The following is a 15031-nucleotide window of genomic DNA, read 5'->3' as shown; positions in this document are numbered from 1 at the left end:
TTGCATGATAAGCAACACTGTTGTGGTGGTAAAGACTATCTTATTTTTGTCTCCACGATTCAGGAAGATCTGGGATGTTACAGTGTACTGGTGGATCTGTATAACTAGAAAAGATACTGGTAATCAAACATGAATATCTGTGGGAAAGGTCATCCTGATGCATATGCCCTTTTCCCATCCACCAACTTGCTGTTTTAATGGCTCTGGGGTGGCACAGTTTGTTACTAATCCTTGCTTTGAATCAGGAGTGCCAACTGAGATAATGCAGGAATTGTACAGAGCTTTAGAGGGATGGATGGTTCAGATTAAAAAAAAAAAACCACCAAGAAACAAAAAAGCCAAACAGATCAAAAGAGCTTTTCTATTACACCACCAAATTGATTACTTCTAATACAGAAATTCATTTAAGCCATTCTTATTTTTCATAAATTGATCTTGAAGAAGCATTTTTACCATGTAACCCTGATTGTTTTCTGTGGGTTTTTTTTTCCCTGGGACTGAGTAGTGAGGGGAGCTATCCAATCAATCCAGAATGAGCTTCAACAAAGCCTACATGTGTGGGCTCACAGTACCTCCAGGCAGCATAGCAAGTGCCACCTTATCCAAGGATACAAACACCACTGGCTTTGACCTCACACCTCCACCTCGGCTTGGTGGATTTCTGGCCCTTTGTGGCCACAATTGCTGCTCATCTTCAGCCTTTTCCCCAGCCTGATGATGAGCCACATCTTGCTGTCAGAGTTGTTTTGTGCCACAGTCTAGGTTGTGGCACCTGAAAGATCCCTCCATAATGTGGTTTAGTGACATGGATGGTTGTGGGGCATCCTGCATTGAAAGTGTTCTTCTGTGGCTGGAGGCCATCCTTCATTTGGGGATCTTTGAGGTAGGAGAAGGTTTTCCCATGAATCTCCAGCTTGTCCTTGCTAAAGTGGGAACACATTACCTTCTGAGTTGTGAGATGGAGACTTCAAAGCACAGAAGGGATAACTGTGTCACCAGGGAGGCTTCTTGAAAGACTGAGCAGTTCATGTCCTCTAGTGAGGCAAATGAGTGATGTGCCCTGGATTTAGCCTACCATGTGATAATAGAAATTCATTGTGAAAAGTTTATGATCCCAGAAACCTTTACTGACATGCTGCACAGGGCAAGGGGACTGCCACTGCAAGACTGGGCAATGTTTTTCTCGCTCAGCTTGTGTTTCCCTACAGCTCCTGACTCCAGGTCCATTCAACTATTTCAGGTCACTTTGCAAGCAATCTGAAACCACACTCTACTAAATGCAGCTTTCCTGGATATGTAGGTTCAGCACATTTTCTTGTTGCATGAAATCTCAGAAAGGCTATTAGTAAATCCTGACTTTGAGCGTTCTTTTTATAGTCATTTACAGTTTCAGATAAAATTGCCACTTGCACTAGTAAAGGACTTAGAGTGAATTTGCTGTTCACTCTCTTTTGACTAGGTTACTTTGTGTCTGTCAGGTTTTGATATCTGGTACCCAAATTTCAGGAGAGTAGTTTATTTGTAGAAGTTACTTCCTTTTCTTCATGTAGATACAATTTTCATATATATGTTGAGTATTGTGATGGTCAGCTCCCAGATGTATTCAAAGCACACATCTCTAAAGAATCAAGTATTAGCTCATCAAAGTCCGTGGCCACGAGAACTGAGAGGATGGTATAGGACTAGTTAACTGATGTCTCCTAAGAGCATGTGGTAGGAAGAGGGTTAGGTACAAACCCCTGACTGATGCTATTTGGGGCAGGGTAGCTTTTGTGCTACTAACAGACATGATAGTTCTGCTAAATACCTGGTATCTCCTTCATGCTGCTCTGAGGATTCTTTGGAGAAGCAAAACAATACTAAGGACAAAGAGAGAAAACTCAGAGCATTGTATGAGAATTTGGCTGTAGAGCTTGGACATCCTTCAGTGGGAATGGACATGCTAGACTTGTTATGCATGAGTATTTTTATGATGTTGAATAAAACTTCTAAAGGAACCTGGCTGAATACAGGGAATCTTGAGGCGCTATGCCGTGTGTCTTTTCATTTCTGTGAGATGTATCCTGCCCTATTTCTGTTCCAAAGGGGTTTTATGCATTTGTTTGGAAGCAGTGCATCCTTAGGAGAACTTTTTATCAGCTCTCAAAAGAACAGTTTCCTGCCTCACAGGGTATTTTTAGTCAGCTTAGACCCACAACTCCTCAAGACCTGAAGAATGGACCACCCAGGACTTGAAGGGTAGAGTTTTGTGTTGGTGCCTCTCTGCCTTGTGGAAGTTGAAGGTAAATGAGGGTGAATTTGGCTTCTGATACATATCAGAACATCTGTTAGAGATCATGCCTGGCTACAGTAGCCTCTCAGATGGATCTCTGCAGCACAGTGGTACACTGGCCCTACTATTTTTTTGGGAGATGTCCTCCATACCAAGGGCAATTAAAAAATCTATAGATCTGCCTGTTTGTTGCTGTAAAGCTGCATGGTTAATTGATGTGTGGCCTGACCATATCCTTGTGTAGAGCACTGAACTGTGTTCAGAATAAGCATAAGTGCATTCATCCTTTTCCTCAGTAGAGGTGAAGGGAAGAATTCATTCCTGGAATGAACAGAGGGAATGTTGTTGCTGTGCCTACCTGACAGAGATGGACTAGGAAAAATACCTGGTGAATTAATATCAGAATTATGTTCACTGCGGGCTGCTAAAAGCTGCCCAGGTAGACAGTCTCCCATCATTTCAATGGTGTATATATACAGCAGAGAGAAGAGCAAGAACACCACCACATTGCCTGAGGTTTGGTGTCACAGCACACTGAGTCTGGAGGTGACCTTCAGCTGACATCCATGTGAGCCAAGGCTTTCTTCCACTGTTTTATTTCAGGTTTGATCTCAGTGACACTACACGTGGAATATCACATGGTCAGTCCCAGCCTGTTGGGTCAAAAGAAGCATTAGCAAATGCAATTACAGAGCCTGCCCGATGGATGCCCTTGTGCTAACAGACACAGATGTTCTTGTGCAGGACGCTTTGTGTGGGGACAAGGCAGGAGAAAGCGCAGTGACAATGTGACATGGAATTAGAGAGGGGAAAATGAATGGTGGGTTCAGCAGCGAATTTGAACATAGGACAGTAGGGTTTGAAGACACTTCTCCTGAGGCTTTTCATCAAGGCTTCATGGTTATCTGCCATTAATATCAGTTATGCATCTTGTTATTTTCGACATGCAGATATAAATACCATGTTTTCATGATATATAAAATGGCATTCCCCTACTGATAGCAGCAAGGAATCTTGCAGGGAGGATTGCAAAGCACTTGTAAAACTCCTATGTACTGCATGAAGCTGTCAGGGAGTATGCAGAGGTTTGGGGTTTAATGTTTCCTGCTGTCCTCCTGCTCTTTGCAGAGATGCTGTTGTTCCAAGGAGGGCTAAGATGTGCAATCCTAGCCCTCAGGGGACCTCTTGGGCTGCAGTTGTGTTTGGCCTGCACAGAGCAAGAATAAAGACTGAAGAAAGCCCTTGCCCATTTCCACTGTCCCTCTGCATCTCTTTAGGGATCAGATATGATTCATTGTCTTCCCTGGGACCGCCTTCCCCTCACCTCCAAATGCCATTCAGCCCTTGGAGAGCCCTGGTGTGAGAGCATATTGCTTTAGTTAAACATTGGCAAGTGACCATAACCTGCAGCTGGGGTCTGTCTGGGCTTCTGACCCCTTTTCCTTCTTGTCATAGGTTTTAAAGAGGGATTTAGTTTTGGAACTGCTGACTTCAGCTCTCACATCTATGCTGATGGCTTTATTAATGGTAGAAACATCACATAAATTGTCATCTCCTGACTGCCCAATGTCAGAGATGTCTCTGTAGATAGGACAGCAGGGGTTGATTCTTTGAGACACTTGGCTTTTAAATTTCCTCATCATCACCTTGCTTTAAAGAGCACTGCTACAGGGGTTAGTTACTTCTGTTGGTGCCCTTCCAGAAGGACACTCTGCAGCATGGCAGGGCTGCCTCTGCAGCCACCAGCCCAGAGTTGCTGGGCTTACAGGGAGATCAGTATGGGAAAAAACTGTGTGTTCATCTATTTGTGCGCTGTGAAACTTTCCATTTTATGATTCAAGCAGAGTTCAGCACAAGTGGAGGGGTAACACAATTTCAATAGGAAGACAAGATTGATAATCTTAGGTTCTTTTCTGATTGAGCTCTTTCAGTCTTTACAGTGCTTTTTCATTGTCTAATGCTTCTTTGAAATAAAAAAAAAAAACTAAACTGAATGAACAGTTAATAAGATCCTTTCCCATTTTCATCAGAAAGCTGATGTCTTATTAGCACAAAATACCCTTGTAATTTTCCACTTTCAGATTCTGATTTCTACTTCTCCAAGATCAGCAGACACATTTGACTTTTCCTTGCCATAGGAGAGAATACTCCTTCCCCTCTTCAGGAGATTGTTGATTGTGGGGCTGGTAGGAAGTTATCTCACACACCAGCTTCTGGAGGTTGAAATCAAAACTGAAAATGCTTTTTTGTAGTCTTCACTTTGTTAGAAACTTGATGTTCTGCCTTGTCACAGAAAGGAATGGGTTTTCTTAAACCAATTTTGACTAAATGACTTGGACTTCTTTTTGGGATTGGAAGGAAGGGAAGTCACTCTTGTTAGAACCAACATAATGGGGATTTCATTTGTGGGGACTTTGTTTCTCTATTTTTGTCCAGAGCAGTTAAGAACGGTTGAGCTGCTTCTTATCAAATGGGTATCTAGTGCATAGTGTCTTGTTGCTGAGAGAGGTCAAAAATAAGGGAAAACACTATGAACACACTCCCCACTGTATAGTCTCCAAGTGTCCTGTGCTCAGCAGCTCATGGGTTACTTGAGTGAGATATAGTATTTTTGTGTTTAACAGCTGTTGATAGATTTTGCTTCCTTCAGGTTTCTTATGACATCCTCAACATTATCAATTACCTCCTGAACTTCTTACTCAGCTCTTTCGGTTGAACATAGTTTTCAAATCCAGGGTAGGTTTGCCAGAGACATCCAGAAATTGCTCCCTGAAGCCACCTTCATGACATCAAGCAGGTTCTATCTTGGAAACAATTGATATTTGTTGCCTCTTAATTCTGTGGATATTTGAAATACTAAGATTATGTGTAATGGAAAGCAAACCATAAATCTGTGGAGGTGTGTGCATTTGCAGAGTGTTGGTTTCTGACAGACATCCTGGCCAAGTGACAGGACATCTGGAATGATAGCACAATCTTCCTAAAGCAAAGGCTCATTGCTGTCATATTTTACCTCTCTTTTGGATGTTACTGTTGTCTCATCATCACCCTCTGCAAGCTGATGGAGTTCTCTTCTTGTCCCTACCACAGCTGTAGCCATTGCTTTCTACTCCATTTCAGGTATGTAGAGATGTTGCCAGTGCATTGCAGGCTAAGCAGTTTTGAAGGCAGAAGCATTGCTCCTGTGCCTCTCAGCACACACAGAAATACTGTGAGGTGAGAAGGGGTGTATGTGCAGTGAACACTCCCTAGATGATCTATCTATTGATTATACCAATGGTTTACATTGAGATCTCTCAGAAGAAAAGAATGAAACAGGAACTAGTCACAGCTCTGGAAGAAACAGGAACTCTGCTCTCCTGTTGAGGACAGCAGAGTTCCTCAGTGTTGTATATGAAGATCTGAAGAAAATTTATATTAACTTGTGTAATTAATGCTTCAAGCCTAATTACAACAGATTATTTTTACACTCTATCATTTAACTTAAATTCTTAGAAATTCCAGTTGAGAAGTGCAGATACTTTGCAGTTCTGCAAATGAGTAAATAATTGAGCCAGGATTGTTAAGGGAAAGTTGCTTAATTAAGCCTCATTAATACAGACAGATTTGTTTTTAAAAAACTTTTCTGCTGCTGAAAACAATCTTCATTTATTGCTCATTCCTGAATGCTTAGAACAGATTTAGAGTTTTAAATGCTTGTCGATAAGTATTAATCACAGTGGGTATGGAAAGTTTGGGGTTTTTTTCCCTGCATCTGTGAAATTTCTTTTGAAAGTAGTAGAATGTCCTTATGCAAGTTACTGGTAGAGGAAATAACTGTAACTGTAAGCAGATGTGGCTTAAGAATAAGATAACCTACCGAGTAGCTATAGACTTCTTTTAACCTTGATAAAAGAACTCATGAAATGTCATTTTTTTTACGTATTTCACTGCAGATGATGCTTACGGCATAAGTTGTTCAGCTTAATATTTGCAACATGGGTTCAGAAATTGAATTGACCTCCAGTATCCATTTGGATGTAGAGCCCACCTGTCTCTGTGTATGGGAATGGTAAGAATGTGCAAATTGATAAGCTCCATCCATTTTTTAGAGATAAACTCCTCAAATATGAGTTTACAATGCAGAAATCATGCCTGCCAATATCCTTCATGTATAGCGCAGGCTGTGTGGGAGGATTAAGTGTGCATCCTCTTGGGTTTCAAAGATGCTTCACAGAAGGCAGAATTCCTTGCTGCTAGTCCAAACCTGTACAAAATCCCCCTCTTTGAGCCCTGTCCTGCATTTGAGATCCTGGAAATGTTCCCCCCGATGTAAGCATGAATTGGATAAAGTATTCAATCCACCTTAACATCACATCTTTATTTCTTCAACATACACACCTTTGTTTGCTTCAAAGCCTCCAGAGACTGGGCACCACACTGAAGTGGGGAAACAGTGCTGCAGATCAATACAATTACACAATGCACAGTCTAAACTGGTGCCATATTTGTGTAATTCAGAAGAAAGAGCAAGTTTGCCTTGTACATACAATGCTTTAATTGCAGTAATGGAAACAGGAAGCATAAGGGGAAGGGTGTCTGTAGGCTGAAGTTTGGTCCCTCCCCTGCAGTGGAGCTGAATTCAGCCAGTAATCATGTGCCTCTCAACAACTGGCATAAAATGCCTCTTAGCAGAGGTCAGCACTTAGGAGGCTGCTCCTAACACACATGGAAACTCACCTGAAGGTAGAATGAGGCAACAGTTACCATGAATTCTCTCTTAGGAGACTGCCACAGATGAGTGGTTTGGGTCACTGCCAAAAGTAATAGCAGCAGTGGGTTTCATCTGAGTTTGTGAAGGTGCATCTTGACAAAGTCCTATCGCAAGCTTCATTCTGTGACTCACTACACAGACAAAGCACACAGAACAAACTTGGATTAGAACCAAATTTTAAATTATTTACATGGAGAATAAGGATGGAAAAGGATAAAGATGTAAAAGGTAAGGGATATAATCCCAATGAGTCATGAGGTTCTAAGAGGACCCCCTTGCTTTCTAAATTCCTATTGGAGCATTGGTGCATCTGAGTCCAATCTTAGTCCCAGGCTTGGTCAATGCTTTATGTCTAAAGGAATTCATAGGGAAATGCAAGGAGAAGGGCAGACCCTCTGTCTCCAAATGTTTTTGAGCCTTTTTAAGCAATTTCAGACCATGCTGCCAGCAGCAAGGAGGTGAATTGCTGCCTTTCTTCCACACTGCTTCAGGGGGATGTTGGTTTTTGACGTTTTCAAGTGAGAATTCAGTAAAGCACATTAACCTTATTAATCACAGTGTGAAGAAAAACCCTGTTAGAGAATCCAGGCTTTATCTTTGCCTCTTGCTTTTTGAGACACTGAAAGGAGGAGAAAAAAAGACATCATATGTGTCTGAGTGATAGTACTGATACTCAGAAATTGTAACTGGACTAGGGAAAAAAAACCTTTACCATAGGTGCCAGGGATGGAAGTCTGAATATGAAAGGGGAACTTGAAAGGCAAACTGTCTGACTTGTTTTGCTTGAGGGCTCTGCTGTTCTGATCCTGTTTTCTCTTTTTGGATCAAATTTTTATCAAGTTGTTTTTATTTCACTACTATTTTATACTATTGCAAAAGGAAAATATATTATTAAATCTAGTGGGTTTGTGTTTGTACTTGGATAAATAACTCTTTAGCAAGCTATTTATTAGTTATTTCTACTGCACAGCATCAAGGGATAAAAAAGGCTCCCAGTGTAGATGTGCCTACACAAAGATTATATTCCTAAGGGGGCACTAAAAAATGAACACCAGCCTACAATGCCATGTTCACAGTCTGGAATATGGTATTTGAAGTTCATACACATACGGATAGTAGCAGCCTTATCAGAAACCATCAGTTTAGCATACATTTCAAAACTTGCAGTACTGACAGCTCCTGCAGCTCTGATGAGTCGGCTGCACAAAGGTGAAAGATTTGTGATCTTCCTGTCAGCAAAAGCATATGTAAACCTGATAGAGAAGGTAATGAAAATATTCATGGAAGTTTTGACCCTCACTGCTATTTTTTGTGCTGACCCTTCATTTTTAAATGGATATAGTAAACATATGAATCATCATTTTGTGGTGGCAAGTATAAGATTCAGCTTCCAGGCTGAAGTGCATAGTTAATTAGTTATTTACGACAATGTTCTTTCAGAGCGAGGGTAGACTGCATTTGTGCATTTCATTGCATGGATTATGTTGTTGTCTTTAAACCAAGGATTTGGGAAGGGGAGGTTTTGAATACTTTCTTACAGGCTGATAAAACACAGGAAGCCACAAGAGTGTTCTCAATTGCTGCAACGACTCTCTTGCAGTTGCCTGATATTCCCTTGCCACTTACCTTTGCAAAAGATACTGGACATAGTCAAAGTATGGTTTCTGATCCTGGCCAAAATCAATGGAATAAATGGCTCTCTTCTGTCATTGATTATGTGCAGTTAAAAAAACATCGCTGGGCCTTGGCACAGATTAAAACCCAATACACTTTTATGGACTGCTTAATTTTGATTTTTGGAGCATTATATTTCTATCGTTGAAGTCTGTTGCCCTGTTGACCAATAATGCCATTTACTGTGAGACACACGTCAGAACCACAGCTGAGTAAATGCAACTTCCACACTATGAAAGCAGAATTAAATGTGGACTTCCTCATATATGACAAGACTGCATGACAGCTAGTTCTGACTTGTAGAGCATCACAGACAGTATAAATACCTGTTACAGCTGCTGGGAGTTATTTGCATAGCATACTGAGGGCAGAGAACAATGGCCACAAATTTTCCATATCATCAATTCCCCTTTATTTTTCTTGCTTCAAAGCAACATGCCTTGCTTTTCTCCTGAAACACACCTGTAGGTAGAGGCCAATATTATAATAAAATGGGAGACAACTGGATCTTTTTACCTACCTGAGCTAAACAAGTATGATTTGACATTTCAGTTGGATACACGCAAAGTGACATATGTATTGTAACCACCCAGTTACTGCACTGCCTTTGTCAGAAAAATCCTGATAGCACTCCTCTTGAACAGCAGTAGTCACACCTTTTTTCTAAGTGGCCATCTGATGAGTTCAGTAGTTAGTTCTGGATATAGCCAGAACTCTGGCAATAAGTTTTGGAAGCATTTTCCTAATCAGTTTTTGTGTACAGTGTAGACATGAGCTCAAACAGCCTGTGGTAGCAGTTCGTGTGCACACAGTCTGTTGTGGCTGCTCAGTAGTGAGGAGGGCATGGCAGAGGGTGCCTGTTCTGGTGACTTCAGTAACCACGAAAGGATGTCTCGTTACCTCCTTGGACTCATGTGGTGTCTACTGCTGCTGTTTTTCTGCACATCTCCATGATGCTGAAAGAATTTCTGTGTATATTTTTACTAGTTCTGTGGCAGTTGGATATCCAGCTTTTGTCAGTCAATGGTATTTGCAGATTCAGTGACTCTCCTTTTCTGAAATCACATTTAGTAAAGGAGAGGCACTGTCAGAATAGATGATTATAGCTCTGAATTACTTGAAAAAGGGAATGTAGAGGGAATGGAAGATGACAAAAATGGAAGCCATCTGAAAAGAAACAGTCTTACCAAAGGAAAATTAAGAAGCAGACTTTCAAATAATGGAAGTAGCAGTAACTTGAGATAGAATTAAATAGGAAATAGAAAGACTATGTTGGAAATACTGCTGAGACTGGTTGAACTTTGTGCATGAGGTATTTTCTGGGATTATTTGTCCTTATTGGGATAACAGGAGGCGGCAGACTGTTGAAAGAGGCAGAGGAGCAGTCACAGCACAGAGAACCCAAAGGCTGGTGGGGTGGAACTGAGCTGAAAAAAAAACCAACCTGCCAAAAACCACGGAGACTTTAGCAACAACATCTGCTCTTTGGCTACTGGATGTGTCTAGAGGCGTGGTGGCAGAATGTACTTCAGAAAGCCACGGTGCCAAGCTGAGTGCAAACTTCACTTCCTTAAACATATTTTTCTTCTTATACCCCCACAAAGGAATACAACTCCAATCAATGAAATCGAATTGCAGATTTGGAAAGCAAAAAGGGAGAAAGAAGCTGATGAAATTTCTGGGGTTTTTAACATTTGAGGGAAATCTGTTGTCCTGGGAAGGTGGAGGAGCACTACATACTACTACATTTTGTTTTAGCAGCCAGAGCATGGCCATATTCTCAGAAGCCACAGTTCATGCTCTGGGGAAAAAATGCAAGGTATCATTTACATGCCAGCTGTACTATGATGTTTGTCACTCTTCTCAATACAGAACCATTGCCTTTTTTTATTTTCTATCACTTTTCTAAACTGATACAGAATAGGATTGTATGGAGGGGGAGTCAGATGAAAAGATGGTAAGGTAAAACTTTCATTTTTGTTAGAAGAGAGCATCTTCTTAGTTTCAGCAAGAAATCTCCATTTGCAGTTTTCCAGGAGGCTGTTTCTTTAAAAAGATGTTTTCAAGATTGATTGGTATCAGGTGTTCACTGCCATGTGCTGCAGGTGTTACCATGGTGACCACTCCACTCCTTTAGGTAGGATGTCAGAAGCTATAATTGTGCTTTAAAAATCCTGTGCACAGTATGATAGCCTGCACAGAAATAAGCTGTAGCCTTGCTCAGGTCTGTCTCTGAATGTGCTGATTTGTGACTGCAAGCCACAGAAGATTGTATAATGATGTTTGGGGGAGATTTCTTTCCTCTCTCCCTTTCCATGTGACAAACAGGCACAATGGATTTTACAACATAATGGGAAAGACTAAATCCTTTTAGCTATACTTCGGCCCTGGCCCTATTTGAGTCTGTGGCTCTTTCTGATCTCAGGCCAGCAGATGAAGCTGGTTGGAGCTCTGCTGTGTCTATGTGGCTCTGCTTGTGTCTGCCTTGTGCTTGGGCGCGTGAAAAAAGGTGTTTCACTGACACGCTGGCATCTGTGTGGCTGTACTGCGGACAGTGGCAAGCCTGAAGTGCCTTCTCCACCTTTGGCAAATCTCTGACCAGGGATTAAAATTGCATTACCCTTCGAAATGCTGCTTGCTGACCCTTGTATTTCATGGGTCCTAATGCTGCAACCACACATTTAACAGTGCAGCTGGCAGTAATGCTACACTTGTTCTTTTGCTTCTGCAGGGTTAGGGACACAGGTGTCCCTCTTTCCATACACTGCTTATCTCCGTGCAAAGGTAGTTGGCCATTTTGTCTGCCACAGTCTGTAGATGCCTGGGTTTCTGCTTCAAGCCAAGGAAGTTGTAGTTGACATGAAAAAGTAGTAAGAGCACAAAGCTTATTTGTTACCTTGAATTTTTCATCAGTAAGATGGAAGGCAAAGAGAAAAGTTGGTAAGGAGTGAGGAAACTGTAAGATGGGTTGAAGGTCAAGAGGCAAAGGCTGAAAGAGCAGTAAAGTTAGAGGCTATTGTGCATCCTGCCCCAATTCCTCTATATCCCAGCTACCGCTTCTTAGCAGCAGCCAAAACCCCCAGGCTCAGGCTCCTATGGATGCCCTTAGGCAGCATGGTATCCTGGGAACCCTGTTTTTGGTAACTTGCTGTATCTTTGCTCTGTTGGTCTCCTCAGAGGGCCTGCATTCAAAGACCACAGCGGCAAAATAGCCCTACAAGAACAATCCAGTGTGTTATAGGAGATCAAATGGCAGGGAAAAGTCTTACTGTTAGAAAAGAAAATTTCCCCAAGGAAATAAATTTTTCTGATGAAGTCTTTCACATTTCTGTAATTTTAATAGGGCTCGATCCTTTAAGTTGCTAAATAGCTTTACCTCTCCCCAGCAGAGACAGAAAATTGTAGATGTCAGCAGTGCTCAGTACTCTGCAGAGTAGAGAACAGAAAGTTGAACATTTGGACCTTCTGTGCCCTGGTAGTCTCTCTTGAGCCTCCAACTGCTATTTTGAAAGATGAAATTAGAAAATAAGATGAAATACATATTTATGGCCCCAGTTGTACAGAGTGCTTAAGAATTTGTTTTTAAGGATGCAGTTATGAAAACTGGACACGCGATCGAGTGCTCCTGTGTACTGGAGCTATGTAGTACAATGGTGTGTAGTGCTACAACTTGGATTTCAAATGACATTTGATTGTGTAGTGTGCTTCAGTTTATTGATTTGACATTATCCTCTATTGTATTTGAGTTGTCTTTTGCTAGGTAATAAGTGGGCTCTAATAAAACAAATAAATGGAACACCTACAGATTGTTGAAGGTGAGTGTAGTTAGAAGTCCTTCAGGTCAACTTTGTCATGTCGCCACTGTATTAAGTATGTGCCCTGCAGCTGTGCTGGACATCTTTTAGAAGCCACAGCTACTCCATGGTTCAAATTCTTAAACTGAAATTTCCCATTGGCTTTTAATTAGATCTATAAATGAATGTGCAATCAGTGAGCTGTAAGGAAAATTTCCAAATATAGAAACAACTAAACCAGACCCTAATGCAGTCATCGAGGAGTTCAAAAAATTAAATATCAAAAGCAAATAAAGAACAAAAGAAGCCAGACTTTGTATAGTGTAGAGCATAAACACTGATACAAAGACTGACTGAAATCTGAAGGGATGGTAAACAAGAGCATCTGTCCTTTCAAACACCACATTTTTTAATAAATAACAAGCATTATAATGGGTTGCTTTGCATCTAACTGTATAAATAAGACTGGAAAATGCCAGCCAAAGCTACTACAGACAGCAGAATCAAACACTGAATTGTTTGGCGTAAAAGTGAGAGCTTCCATGGCTGGTTTCTTACTGGAGAAAAGTGACACGGAAAGTGATGTAACTTACTAATTATTGACTCGTTCTTTGTGGTTTTACTTCTGTTTTCCTGATTCCTTCCTTTTTTGTGGGGAACGGCTTCCCCTTGTGCTTTTGCTGTGTTCCTCTAAGCAACAGAAACACACAACAGAAAACCATCTGGAAACCAGACTCGGTGCCAGCCCTATTCAGAATAAAAAAGCTGAATTTTGATGCCTGATTTGGAGTACCACATGCTCTGTTCTATATGTCTCACAGCCGAACTGGAAATCTGTCACCATGCCCAGTTTCCAAAACATGGAGGCTCTTAGAATACAGATTCCTGCTGTATCAGTGGATAGTTCCCCATCTTTTGCACACCTGTCGGGGTGAGCAGCTCAGCCTAAATACTCTTGGTAACTGTAACCACCTTACTCTGCTCTGTGCATTGCCCACAGCAAGCTAAACTACTCACCAAGGAAGGCATAACAACACCCTGGGCAGCACTCATTAGACCATTAATGGAAGATTGTCCAGTTTTGCTTCTGCCTTACCAAAAGGATGTTGATAAACTGGAGCAGGAGTTGGTCAGGAAGGAACACTTGAGGAGACAATGAGGGACTGGGACTTGTTCAGCTTGGAGAACACTCAGGGGGACCTATGAATGGCCTTCCCTTATGTTGCTGAGAAGGTGGAGCCAGGCTCTTCACAGAGTTGCACAGCAGGAGAGCAAGAGACTATGGTTATGAGAGACTATGGTTATGAACTAGAACAGGACAGATTCAGACGTGAGGTAAGGAAGAACCTTTTCTTCATGATGACAGTGAAATCCTGGTGCAGAGAGGTTGTAGAGTTTCTATCCTTGAAAATATTCATTAGCTGAAAGAACAAATCCCTGAGAAGTGTGATCTGAATTAGCTATTGACTCTGCTTTGAGTAGGAGGCTGGAGTAGATGACCTCCTGAGGTCATTTCCAACCTGAATTATTCTATGATTTTCCAACACTGAGTTTTCAGCCTTGATTTGTCCTCTGCTTCTGGCTCTGTCACAGTCACCTCCTCCTGTCCCGCTCTCAGAGACCTACAAGCAATGCAGGTAACACTGCTGTTCTCCACCAAGTGAACCTTGACGTGATGAAAAGTGGGCTGGTTTTGGGATGTGGACAAACTCCCATTTTGACAAAACCCTACCTTGTCTTCAGAAGAGAGTTGCTTAGCCAGGACTTTTAGGCAGCTGTCTCAGCAAGAAAACGTTTGCTTTCTTTTCATGCTGCCATATATTTTATTTAGAATGATTCTTTGTTGTCTTTCACACTGCTGCTCATCTGGAAGCTGGTGTTTGACTTTTCAAAATGGTGGCTGGCAAGAAGCCATAGCAGTAATTAGCAGGAAGGCAGAATAGAATTCCAACACTTAGCTGAGGTATTTTAGTATCACAAAAATGAAGGGTTTTTCTGCTTTAGCAAACGAAGAAATAATACTGTCTAGTGTTCCAGCCTCAAGCAAGTTCAAAGAACTTGTATTCAGGGTCCAAAATGAAGTGGAGCAATTTCTGGGGGCGGGAGCAGGAAATGAGCCAAAGACAGTGGATACATGTTTATTTAGGCAAAAGACAGATGGAAAAAAAAGAATTAAAACACATACAGCAAAACCAGGTGTCATTGGCGAGAGACTGAGTGACTTCTTGCCTGAGAAGAGTGTAAAACATGTTTCACACCCAGTCAACACCTTGACTGATTCTGTCCCAGAGTTCAAACCTATGCCAGTCTGTCTCTGTGGCCTTGTAAATCTGCTTGGGGAAGAAGATGGTTATGACCAATGCTGAAGTTTAAGTTACTGATTTCTACCTGACTGCGTCATCCATTTACTCCCATCTGAACAGGAGAACTTCTGTTTTATTAACTTGTTTTCACCATGAAATAGTTGATTGTTCTTTTTTTTTTCAGGATACAGACATTTCAGTCTATTCTTAAATTTATCGGTATTGATATTCTGAA

The 15031-nt window shown here is 41.4% G+C and overlaps 1 protein-coding gene across 6 annotated transcripts in view; it reads left to right on the top strand.

Annotated features, from left to right (window-relative positions):
- PKIB (cAMP-dependent protein kinase inhibitor beta) overlaps positions 1-15031 on the top strand; it is a 53845-nt gene that overhangs the window by 12012 nt on the left and 26802 nt on the right. The window contains exon 1 of one of the 6 annotated variants that reach the window (XM_010402250.3): positions 6208-6323. The exons of the other annotated variants lie outside the window; for them this stretch is intronic. The gene's annotated coding sequence lies outside the window, so the exon portion shown is untranslated. Of the gene's footprint in view, positions 1-6207; positions 6324-15031 lie in introns of those variants that run through there. 6 annotated transcript variants of the gene reach the window in all.

Source organism: Corvus cornix, chromosome 3 (assembly GCF_000738735.6).
Source record: "Corvus cornix cornix isolate S_Up_H32 chromosome 3, ASM73873v5, whole genome shotgun sequence".
Classification (NCBI taxonomy): Eukaryota; Metazoa; Chordata; class Aves; order Passeriformes; family Corvidae; genus Corvus; species Corvus cornix.
Note: the sequence above shows the minus strand (reverse complement) of the source record. Positions and strands in the feature narration are given on the sequence as shown.